Genomic DNA, 13598 nt, shown 5'->3' on the forward strand with positions numbered 1-13598 from the left:
TCTTGATGGGGACTGGAAGGGTCGCGAACCGATCTGCACACCCGTGCTCCTCTACTCGTTTGTTAGACCTTTGCGTAGCTCGGCAACGAGGTACTTCTTAGACTCTTATTGTTAAATGTGGTTATTATAGATATGATCTAATACTTAAGGTCTTTAAGAAAACATTTAACAATTATAACCAGTGTGCGCTAGCATAATTCTTAAAGATAGGCATAAATTCATGGACCATAGCAGATGCATAAACTAGAATATAAATAGATCTGCAATATTTCAGAACCAACTTATCTTTATAAATGTCTTTGTTTTAGTACAATCCACTTCCTGCCCTTCACACACAGCTGCAGGGGTCTGCGCACACAGCTGTGGACTCTACCAGGCCTCCACGCACCCAGCTACAGAGCCTCTATCTAACTACTAACACCCACAACTCAGACTTACAAACTCAGAGCGAATATTGCTTTCACAAACCCATAACACATCAAGATCCAAAACCAAAATTTGACCTTTAACCTTAGAGCCCTACTCTATTTATAGATTCCCATGGTCCGCGGACCATGGGTAGGCTGACTCGCTCTCTATTATCTTAGATTATTCTCAAGCGGACAACCCTTTGACTTGACTCATTAAAATTCATGCTTTGCGCACTTCGTGGAACCTTTACAATACTTTTACCCAAAATTGTGGACTTTAAGACCCAAAACCGTTACACGGGGGGATCCGCTACCCAACACCATTAAAACAATAGTGTGCTCCTCCTCTACTCAGATCTGAGTATCACAACTCTCTTTGATACTGTTAATTAGAACAGATCTGCCATATATATGGAAGGATCTCACTATGGACCACTGAAGATCATGACGAAACTATGTGTGGGGAAAGGGAGAGGCAAATTTTGATCTGGGATTCAATTCCAAGACCTTTCGGGCAGAAAATTGTTACTTGTGAAAGGTATGTATCATGGCGAGGAATGGTAAAGGCAGTTTAGTATAGTAAATGGTGGGAAGAGATTTTTCAACAGGTGGTGTGGGAACAGTCAAGTGTGTTAGCGAAGTGGCGAGTGATAAATGGGAAATGAGGACCATATAACAATGGTGTTGACACATGCCTGGCCCGAGAGTCATGGGCGACATGATCATTCTCCCCACTGCCCAGATTCTCATAATCAATGGTGCCAAAAATGGCACAGCCAACTGGCAATCTTCCCGGGAGCCTGCATTGAGTCTGTTTCTCTACACACCCACAGAAGCATTGGGTGATAGGTTCACAGTCCTGGCTCCCACTAAAATCCCAAGGATGTATCATTCCACTGCCAATGTTCTACCTGATGGACGTGTTTTAGTAGCGGGGAGAAACTCATACTATGGATATCGCTTCTCTGGTGTCCCGTTTTGGACAGAGATGAGAGTGGAAGAATACATTCCTTACTATCTGCATCCCCATTATGATTCCCAAGAGGGTGAACATCACTGCCATTTCTACGAGAGAGATCAAATATTTCTATGAGAGGGTCAAGTTATATTCAACGAATTCTTAACCTTCATGAAATAATGAAAAAGAAGTGACCAGAACAATAGCCAAGGGAAGCAAGAGAACAATGGCATTTTTTTAATCCAAATAAAATGTTAGTGATTCAATATAGCACAATAATATTTTATTTAAGTTTAGAAAGGCATCATTTATTCCTGATTCATCTTGTATCTATCAATGTCCTACAATTATATTTACAAAAAATAAAATATACAAAAGATGCACATGCATCTATCTTATATTTTACAGAACCAGGTGGTGACAATCCTCACTTCAAGCCCACATCAAAACTTGGCAAGCTATACGTAGTACTAATATGGATAAGTTGCTAATTTTCAACCCGTGCATGCCAATTGAGCACTGCGAGAACCTCTGGAATGCAATCTCCTTGACAGGACGCCAAGGATAAATAAGCAAAGGCCAAAATGTTTGTTCGCCTCAGCCATGAAGTAGGGTAGTGGAAAACAATGTGCTTCACAAGGGTAGAAACCTTTGAAGTTTAAACCAATGATCTGTAAGCCTATGAAACTACAGGATGATTCACGGGGGTCGTATCAATTGGATAGCTACCCAGTACTCAGAGGAATGTTGCAAACTCCTGTAGGTGAGTTAATGCATTTTGTGCTCGTATATCAATCATAGAGGCTTCAAAGTCAACATATAATAGATAGTCAAAGTATTTTGCAGTCCCATTGTTCCTATCATCAACCGCCCTCAATGCCCACTTTCTTTCGGGTCTACCTTCTGTTAGTGTCAGTATCTTCATCCCTCCATCAAAGATCAAATCCTCTTGTTGCATTGCATATTAGGTGTCTCACTCAGTCAGCTGCATTCCATTAGGAGCATGGATCATCTGACGGTAGTGGTTTGTTGTACATTTACCCTCATGTCCTTTACCTGCTGGCCCATTTCCATTCATCAAGATCATCTGCAGTCACTTTTTGTCTTTAAAATTCCAAGAGTCATTTTTAGGGTTTCACTTTCATTAGGTCTAGGGTTTCATCAAAAAGGTTTTCAGAATGTCCAATAACAGTCAGCAGGTGCATGAGGAGGTTCAATACAGTTCCAGTACCAAAAAATTTCATAATCAATTGCTCAGAAATGTGTTTTTCCTCAAAATTCGGTTTTGAGGAAAAATAAAGTATTTTAAACTTTTATTGTATAAATTGATATAATTTCAGTTCTTTCATATGTAAATCACTTCAGTGGCAACCCTGGTCACCTTGCCAAGCCTCAGTAGCTCCATCCCCTGCAAAGCAAACAAAAATCAAAGTCATTCAGTTCATCAAAAGGCTCAAATAAAGTAAACTGCTCAAAAAACAGAGTTGAAAAGTAAAGTCACATTGCAAACATTATAAAAGTGGGTTTTATGAAACAAAAATTAAAAGCTCTTGTGTATAAATCATTCTTCTCAATTCAAAAGCTCATTTTCATTCAAAGAACAAAGTGTGAGCAAAGTGAAGGTCGTGTTGAGCAAAGGAAGCGAACTTGGAGAAAAACTGTGCAAAATTGGAGGCGCGGCGCACTGGGTGAGAGGCGCAGCACATAGGGTCGCCTTTCTTAGTGTTATTTTGTACTAGCGTGGCACACACAGGAGGCATGGCGCATTGGGTTTGAGACGCGGTGCATAGAGATGCCAAGCCCGATTTCCCCAAAAACTCCCTCAAATTGCCAAAATCACTCAACTTTTCTAATGCGCAAGTAAGTCAAGATTTTTTCCTTACTAGTGAAGGAGTTTTTCTTAAAGTTTATGGTGGTTGTTTAAAAGAAAATTCAAACCCTAATACCTTGTAATTTCTCAAAAGCCATTGCCTAGGGTTTGTTCTTGTCATTTTGCTGCCAAGTTTATTCTTCGAATCCTTCATTTTTTCACTCCACTCATTTTCTCAGCTTATCCAGCCATTCCCTAACTCCCATATTCAGTCATCCCTATCCCCAATTCCCATTTTCTCAAATCCTACTACAAATGCCCAAACCCTAATTATTATCCCTAAAGCTTACATATCACTCCCTAATCCCCTATTTCCCAAACAAAACCCTATCCTAAAAGTCCCAAAATCCCTCATACTCTCTCCCTCCACAGTCCCTCATATACTTTTACCCTTGGTGGCAAAAAATTAAAAACACCATAAATCTCCTACTACTCATCAAGAAAACTCACCCACTAGCAAACATGGAGTCTGATCCTTCATATGACCATGATGAAGAGACACACGGTGACTCTCCTACAGAGGTACATGCACCAAGGAGATGTCATAAGGGTGGAAAACATATACGAGAGGAACCTACCACACTTGCTGAGCTGTAGGCCTGCCCTCTTGCTATCACATGCTTCCAACACCAATCCTGTTATGTGTTCTGTGAGATAGTTTCTAGAGTCCAATATCATCATGAGTTGGCCTGGTTGTTTGTGCTTCATCTACATAATGGTCAAGCCACTCTAGCTAGCGTAACATTCACTTTAACACCAGAGTCTATTTCTCTAGCAACTGGCATTCCTAATATTGGAGAGTAATGGAACAAAAGGCAGCAAATTGATAGGGAACATTGTGAACCATACATCAAGCACGGTTATTTGAGACAACTCAGCAAAGTTTTTCCCTTTCGGTACCTGAAAGATTCATATGCTCCTTTAATGAAATTGATAATGAAATATTTCAGCTGTGAGGGTCGGTTTTCTCGCCTATATTCCTACCATATCATACTATTGATGCACTTTACTAGGGTGAGAATGATGAATCTCCCCTACTTCATGTGCCGAAATATTGAGAAGATGACCACCCTAGTACAACAAAAGACTCCTCAGCAGAAGTTCAACAGTATATATCATTTTTCTCTCATTAAGATTGTGGTCTTGCACCAGCTTGGTTTGCCTTGCATCACATGGGAGGATTTCATTTCTCGTAAGTTCTTCATAGCTCTTCAGGGACCTCTAGAGGCTTTTCATGAGACAGGTGGACCTTCACATCAGCATGAGGGTCATGAGACACAGACCGCTAGTATGTCGGTGTTTGTCACCTATCAAAAGGGCACTAGACGGTTGTTTGCAGTAGCAAAGCGAGTATTATCTCCACCCGGGGTGGAAGGGGTCTTGCTTCCTTCATTAGCACAGCAGGTTCAAGACAAGGGCAAGAGGCCATTACAAGATGAGGGGCCTTCAGGTGAGCAAGAGACTGATTTCATTCTCATTGAGGGTGATGATACTGATTTGGGCCCACAAAGCTCAAATCTCAAAGAAGTCATCCAAGAGCAGCAGGCGGACATCAATGCCTTGTCCCTCAACTTAGAAAGAGCTAAGTGGATAATAAAGTACCTAGAGCAAAGAAACAAGCAGCTTGAGGATCAACAAGTGATTATGGAATTGTAAAACATACGATAAAACTGCCAAGTTGCCAAAAGGAGGAAGGTGAAACTCACATCACTTGAGCAAAAAATCAATGCCAATCGAGAATCATGGCTTGAAAGAGCTAATATCCACTTAGAAAGGTTGTTATAGAAGGTAAATAGGGAGAAGACATTATTGAGGCATATGGCTTATCATTACATGGTGAGAAACAAAGTCTGCAAGGCAAGAATCAGGAGCTTGAAAGCAAAGTTGAAAAGGGCATTTAGGAGGCGAAAAAAGCAAGATAGACTTCAGATATTGGCTGAGGCTTCCTTGGCCCAACATAGCACTTGATGGAGAAGACTCAGCCCAAATTTCAAAAAAATTGGGACACTTTTTTCAGTTTTGAAAATTTTGGGCTAAAACCCAGAATTTTCTGCCCTATGCACTGCGCCACCTGGTGCTCGCTTTTGATGGGAGCCTCCAAATGACAAAAACTCGGCATTTTTGGATTTGGCATGAAAAAATATGCTTTCCTACCAATGTCCAAGAAATTTTTATAGGTTTTGAGCCCTCAAAAAGGTCAAAAACACTCAAAAAATGACCTTACTGCCCCTATTTTGACACACAGGAAGTAGTGTTGGAAGAACTCAGTTTTGGAGGGGCAAATGGAGGCCAAATTCAAAAATTCCACTTGAGTCGGAATTAGACAGGTAGACCTTTCCAACAAGCACACTTGGAGAAAATTTGGACACCGGGAAGGCCTCCAAAAGTGGCTGCAAACAAGTGTTATGCATATGGAAATTAGCGTGGCACATTGGGTAAATTTTGCTCAGTTTGACCAAGAATACTCTATTTTTCGCCTAGCTTTTTGACAGATTGACTTTTCTCCTTCTCAATGTCAAAATTGTGATGCAATTTAATGTGAATTGATGGATATTGATGTAATTCTGTCAAATTTTCACTTATGGAGGTAGATTCATCTATCAAAAATTTGTTTGAAACTGAATAAATCAGTTCGCTAGTTTCTAGAGGCAAGCTGTTCCACTGCCTAATTTCTAGTTCTCAGTTTGGACTTAGTTGGAAAAACTCCTAAATTTATGAGCTCGACCCCTAGAGACTAGGATGAGTTATGGTTTTTCTATATCTTGTGTTTTTTCAGTCATTAGCATGGTTGGACTTTCAAGAAAGCTTGGAGCTTCATTGTATACTCATATCAGCAGTTTTGGCTAAGGAATAGAGACCAGGGTTTGCAGCACTCTTTGGGATTCATGTGGCAATTTGTTTTGGTATAGTGCTTTCCTATGTAATTATGAATTTACTTATGTTTCATGTATGCCATTATCTATCTTGCTTCTTCTTAACTAAATCAAATAAGGGTAAGGATAGAATCCATTGAAATTGCAGTGCTCTACCTAGGGTTTGCTTTAGCTTTTGATGTTTTTAGCTGTTTGAAGAGGATCCCTGAGTTTTCTTGCCCTCTTCAACTCCTCACCTATCTAATCTCTCCATCTCATTCGATTTGAAGTGTCTAAATCAGTTGCCTACCTTGCCCCATAGAGATCTCTACAAAACTGAGCCTCATTCCCAGACCCAAAATCTGCCTTTCCATTTGAGCCAGCAAAACATCTTTAAATTCAATCAAACTCTTTTGCACACATACCTAGCCTAAAATCAGTCAACATATTAGTCATCTCAAGCCCTCATCGATTATATTTTGCTGAGATTGACTAGGAGAGAGCCCTCTCCCGTCCTAGTAGGTAGGGCTAGCTACCAGGTTAAGCGTGGTTTGATGTTGCCCTAGATCCTACCTTCCTCAGCCTGAGGTAGATTTAGGCTCTAACACCTTCAATCTTGATTAAATTAATATTTCTGAAAGCAAATATAGCAAGTGCCTTGAAAATTTCCCTAGGTCTATCCTCAATAGTGAATACAATTCTTGTCTTGAAAGGTCTGTGAGTTCGTGGAATTATTGGATCCCTAGTTAACATTATGAAGCGAGTAAAATTGTAAAAATCATCCTGGATCCCATTTAAAAGAATATCAAGGCCATAAATCTCTGGAGCTTGAGAACTTGCAACAACTCTTGTATCTCTGTAATTATGGGTGGCTATAAACTTAGCAACACTTGCTATGTCATCCACATTTTCCAGTGCAACACCCAACTCGGTTAAAGCCTTCTCACATTTAGCAAGAGCCTGGGGATGACTCACAACAAGAGAATAATGGAGTTTCTCAGGAAATTGGTGACAAGATGCATGTTGTCTATAAGAAACAAAATGCAGATAGGGAGAATACTGTACAGACTCTCCACAACTTGACTGAAGAGGAAGCTGTCAAATTCAATGAAACTTGGGAAACGCATGCAACAAGTTCTCTCCCTGGATCAAGAAGTAGATCAAGGATGCTGGAAGGCAATGGTAGTGGATCATCTAGCAGACCTCAACTTCGCTTGCCCTCTATTGAAGGTCATTCATATGCATGGCCTGGAGTTAGGCGATATTAAGATCTTTTGTTGTTTAAGAGGTTACATGAATGTGTCTATCAGGTCCTTTAGAGAATGGACACTAAGTTGGTGATGAGATAGAGTAACCAAAGAAACACCTAAAAAGAATATGAGAACTCTCTTTTTCGTGTTCATGGTGCTGCTCTAGAAGATGATTATGATAAATTGTTTTTGTATTAAATGCTATGTTTGTTTAGGTTACTAGATATGAATGATATCCCTTTTCTGATACCCTAGGGTTGCCTCTAGTGCTTGAGAAAGGCCAAATCACGTCATTGTCGCTTGGAAGGTATGGTGGACTTCACTGTGATTAGATTTAATTTAGGTCTTGTCAAATTTTCCATTTTTGTTGTCAATTGTTTCATGCTTTTAGGGTTGATTTTCGATTTTTTGGGGCTGGTTTCGGTGTTGTGGTTGTGGAGAAAAAACTTCTTCTATGGAAAGTTGTGTTTTTCTATAAAATAAAGTTTGCAACTCGCTAGATTTACTCATAGCCCAAAATAATTGAAGCTTCTTGTTTGAGCGATATCTTGGAAAGACAAATCTTAGGTGTTATTGATTTACTTACAAACATCTCTTTGAATAACTAGAAATTACCTTAAATGTTGCTATATATAAACCCTGTGACATTGTTTTGCTCGTACATGCTTAAGATGTAGACCCCCAAAATTGATTTTCTATGCTTTTATGGGTCATACTTTATTTTTTTGTATGCATTTTGAAAATTTGTTTACACAATTTGAATTTTTGTTGCCCCCAAATACTACCTAAACTGGCTTTCTCTATTCAACAATCCTTTTTGTGATTAGGAATAATTGGAAATATCATTATTTTCCCTAAATCATTTATATATATTTATGGAACTGAGAATTACTGTCGAACATGTATTGTTGTTGATGTCATTGAAAGATCAATATCATGAAGGTTGTAGCATGAAGCTGTCACCATTTTATTTTATCAATTAAAATATGAGAAGCTGAGATCGTAATTGTCTAGGAATCACTTATATTGACTTGTTACACACCTCCCTCAATAAAATGGAAACAAGTTTGGAGAGCTCTTGATTTAGGGGTATACATAAAATATTTGGGATGAGGTTACCAAATGGTAAGTGATGCAGTTTGTAGCTGTCTTTTCTCCCTTTTCTTATTATCTATCGAAGTTGAAGTAGGTGTTGTTGAGTCGATCTCTATATCTCTAGGTTTGCATTATTTTTTTGGTACGAAATCATAGTCAATTTCTAAACATTCCTGTGATAGCTACAATAACATCTTCAGTGTAAAATTCTTTACCCTATGTCATACGGTCAAAAACGTACAATGTATGAAACAACCAAAATACATATTTCAATGCTCCTCAAAATATTAGACATGCATGGAAACTTTGATATTTTCAGAAAAACTCCCAAACAACAACTTCATGGGAAAACCTTGCAACCCTAAATTTGAAATATTTTCTTGCATCCCCAAAATAGCAATTTGATGGTGAAATCTTACAACCCCAAACAGATCTACCTTTCTTCATGTCTCCTTCAAACAGAATACCTTGATCCACTTTGCACAATGTTCATCAATCTTTGATATTTTCATCTATAGCTTTGGCTCCAACATTCCCTCAATCAATCTTATCATAATCTGTTGAGGTATCTTTAGTGGTTGCAACCATTGCAACATATTTGGCTACAACTTCTTCAGGAGGGGGATGATCAAACTTGCAAGTTGCACCATACTTGCAAGTTCCAGTTTTCATATACAACGGACATGTAGCCTCACCCTCTCGTCATGTGAAGCCTGCAAGAGTCAACTCCATAAGTTGCTAAGCATGACGTTTGTCAAGTGCTCTAGGGGAGGATGGTCAAATTTATAGTTTACACCATATTTTCAAATCTGCAATTTGATTTCTTCCAGCCATGTCCTTCCTCAACGAGCATTTCCTGCCTTACTGCCTAACTTCATACACCTACCTGGTCCTCCTAGGCATGCACATATTAAACTTGAATCAACTCAATCATTAGGTTTATCCTGACTCGGTTTGTGATATGTAGTGACCGATCCCATCCAACCTTGATTTTCATAGACATTTCCTTTTTTTTTTTCTCATAATCCATTTCTAATTATTGGGTTTTTGGATGATAAAGAATTGGATCGGGTGGAAAATGTTCCCATATCCAAACCATCAAAAAATATCCCCCACCTCAAGTTGGTGCTGTACGAAGTGCACATGCCTTTACTATTGATACATTAACATTAACATTAGCACTATACATAATAAAACTTGAGGTTAGTATGAATAGAACTTAGTTGCTTGCATTCCATTTTGGTGTATATACATGTTTCTTTGTAAGTAAGTAAGTGCGGTGGGGTTATCCCATAGACCAAGGGGGGAGAAATGGAGGTACGAAACTCCTAGGGGGAGGAACTATTTAGGGGCCCAACCTCAGAGAGGAAACAACACTAACTAAGAAGGTAAGAAAGAAGAATATTAGATCTCACTCAAAATTCAACAAACTTAACAATTTTCAGGATTTAAGAATTTTAAAGGAGGGCTTGGTTGGTTTGCTTTGTTTGAATCTCCCAACCCTGATTTTAAACTTCACATGTGTTTTTAGGGTGGTTTTGGATTTTTATTTTTGATTTTGATTTGGATTTCATTATTTTTATTTTTAAATTATTTGTGGTAGTTGAAGGAGGTTGTGCTTTCTATTTTTTCCAATATCAGAGAGTAGAGATAAAAGTTCTATAAAAGAGAGATAGAATGACACAGATACAAGTCCAACTCCAAAAATTTGTTGTTTCATAGCAGCAATAGGTTGTTGGGAATGACAACAACAATCTGCCTAATCAATTCCTATCAACGTTTCTGTATGTGGGGAATCTAGACCTCAGTGTTACCGATGGCCAGATTTATGGGCTCTTCCAGCAGATTGGTCTCGTTCTCTCTGTTTGCATCTACAAAGATATCAACACCAAGAGTTTTCTTGGATACACCTATATCAATTATGGCATTGCTAAAAATTCCAGCAAGGCTTGAGATTTGCTGAATTTTATGCCTCTTAATGTAAAGCCCATTTGGATAATGTATTCACATCGTGATCCTAGCATCCGCAAGAGTGGATCAACAAACATGTTTATTAAGAATATTCACAAAGTAATAGAAATTAAAGTTCTCTATGATACTTTCTTTATGTTTGGGTCTATTCTCTCTTGTAAGATTGCAACAGATGTATTAGGACAATCTAAAGGATATGGATTTGTGCAATTTTCCTACTAAAATGTCAATGAGTAATTTGGAGCTCAATTCAATGTTTAGTAATAGATTTTATTCCTGATGCAAAGTTGGATCGTTTCTGTTAAAGCTCCATCCTTTTTACATATATATGTTTATGCCACAATGTCCCTGGTAGTATGTCCTTTCAGGGATAGTGGTAAAGCTTATTTGATGTAATTCTTACTGTATACTTTTGGAGAGATGGAAATTGGATCACATCCACCTTAGTTGCACTGAGAAAGAGTTGAGGTCCATGCTAATAGCCTAGACATGGGTGGGCATTGTAGTGTTTGTATGTCGATGTGATGGGACATTAAATATAAACAATGCATTGACTACATGAATATGATGTTCACACACACCCATCTATATTCATGTTTGATATTGACCTGGGGGTTCCTAAGCTTGAGGATCTATCAAATGCACACAAATCACCGAGTTCTGAAATATATAAATAGGAGATATGCAACTTCAATCTTCACAAACTGGGAAGTGCATCTCAGACTCAGGTCTATATAGATTTGTGCTTTATGTAGGGGCAGTAGAGCATGACACACATCCAAATTATTGACCCATTTATGGGAGTTGTTGGGTCTATTAATCATGAGGAGCTAGGAATTGATTTTGGAACCAAATGGCAAGAAGAGAAACTACAACAAGACCATGAAGAAATATTCCTATGCATTGTTTAGTGGGTCTCTAACACCCAAAAAATGTGGCAGTGTTGGTGTTTGGGTCTTTAGATGTATTTATTTCTAGAAATTTAGGATATAATGATTGTAATCTTTGTGTACAAGGGAACAAGCCTACCTCTATGTAACAAAGATAGAGATAATGTTCTTAGAGGAGCCTTAGTATGCCTGTGGCATTAATCATTGGCTAGAAACCATGGTTTGGACCTGTGTGTTGCATTAAAGATTAGAGGAGGAGCTAATAAATAAAGGGATTGTGTTTATGATGCCACAGGTTGTGTATTCATGTTCATTTATGATATGCTAGAATTAGGTATTAAATATCTCTTGATTCCTCCAATTATAATGTTGTGTGGCAGAATGTAATTCTTAGTTGCTAATAACACTTTTTTAGATCTTGAGAAGTATTATTGGACTTACCTGTGAGCTAGAACAGGGTGTGTAAATCTACACATGTGTAGACTGGAGGTGTCTTCATTAGTTTTGTAGATATGTGCCTGTAGAAGCCAGAGACACCCATTTGGAGTCAGTTCCAAATTTGTCTAGTGTACAGTAAAAAAAATTGCATCAGTTTTGATATTAGAGCAACCCCAAAAACATCCTAGAGGGGAATCCATTTGAACTGGGAAAGGAGAAGCATGAGGAATGTTGGATTTAGAATGATGTGAATGATCACTGTGAAGACGAATGGTAATCGAAGCCCAATTCCAGTAGGATGAGTTTAAATATGAATAGGATAATGTGAGAATAATTGCTAGAGGTGTTGATCCCACATAAGGTTAGCATCCTTGGGCTCATGTAAGTATCAAACTATTATCTTCTGATATGAATTTCTTCTTGTTTAGTTTATTTTATTAGTAGGAGTAATAAAGAATTTGCCACTGCTACAAAAATTTTGTGGATCCATGCATTGCCACAAAATTCACGCATTTCTATAGAATTGACACACTGCTACGGAATTGCTAAAGACAAATGCATGGGAAGTTATTGGGACTGTCAAAGGGAGATTCACCATGCACTACCCCTAGGAATTCATTAAGACAACTCAGGAGGAGGTGAAGTGCCACTAAGACTGTTGGACTACCACATGAAATTAACAGTTTGAGGGTCAATTGTAAATCTAGTGAATGAACTAAAGAGAGTTTAGTTCCAACAATTTTCAATGGGAGAAGAGAAGGTTCAACTCCAATTATGAAACATGATAGAAGGTTCAACTCCAATTCAGAAATAGGATAGAAGGATCAACTCCATCTCTACAATATAATAAGGGGTTTATCTCCAACGAACTAAAAGAAGAAGAATAAAATGAATACCAGCTCACGTTCAGGGAAGTTCAAGACTGATTGGAAGTTTGATCATGCTAGTCTAAGATAATATGAATTGTTGAGAGACTACAACCTCTAGATTGCATTTCACAAGCTCAGATAAAATATTATTCAATAAGGGGTTAGGTTGTCATTTTATTTTATGTTATTTCCATTATTAATTATATCATATTTAGTTTTGTAGCATCTGTATATTGTGGCTTCTTAAGTACACTACTTTTGTGGTCGCTGCACTCTGCAAGTGCCAATATAGTTGTGTCGATGTATTAGGGAATTATATAACCATATCATGCATGGAAGGTTAAAATCTGGTTCAAAATTTGCAGAATTATTAGAACTAATTCTCTCTTAAAAGTTGGTTTCCAGAAGATCAATTCTTGTGCAATTGTGGTAGCAAGGAAACAGGTAGAGGGTTGTTTCAACTTGAATTTACTGGAAGAAGAGTGGTGGGAGGTAGTGTAGAAAGAAAATGAGTTCCTAACAGATATAAAGACTCTACCCTCTTTATATTTAGGGACTCCACGAGCCCTTCCCAACCCAAGGTTACATCTGTTTGCTACATTAAAGTGAAGTTTAATCATCTCATCCTTAGGATATGATGAAGTAACATATGGCATCACATGTATGGATATGAAAGTAAGCATTTTCCTTACTATCCCTAAGGTTGGTAGTGTGCAAGAAGCACCCAAAAGAGTAGTCTGAATATGAGAATGGAGCAGCTGAATGCTTTTGATGCTCTTAAATCCATTAGTGAGAGTTCCAAAACATTTCATTTTGACAACGAAGCCCATGGGTATGGTCGCCTAAAACCTGTAAGTAGTTCTTATGAAATCATGGTTGTAAATTTGTAATCCATAATCTGCTTGCATTTTGTAGGAAGTACAATATATATATCCAATTATAATTTTTACTTTCCAATGTTCCTTAATTTAGGCCCTCCAATTGTAGTGTTGCTA

The 13598-nt window shown here is 38.1% G+C and overlaps 1 pseudogene; it reads right to left on the minus strand.

Moving 5' to 3' along the window:
- Positions 1-2047: 2047 nt before the first annotated feature.
- The window catches only part of LOC149236516 (arogenate dehydratase 3 pseudogene), a 93610-nt pseudogene continuing 82059 nt past the window's right edge, over positions 2048-13598 (minus strand).

Source organism: Pinus tabuliformis, chromosome 8 (genome assembly GCF_031772625.1).
Source record: "Pinus tabuliformis cultivar Carrire ecotype Pingquan chromosome 8, CPIR1, whole genome shotgun sequence".
NCBI classification, from domain to species: Eukaryota; Viridiplantae; Streptophyta; class Pinopsida; order Pinales; family Pinaceae; genus Pinus; species Pinus tabuliformis.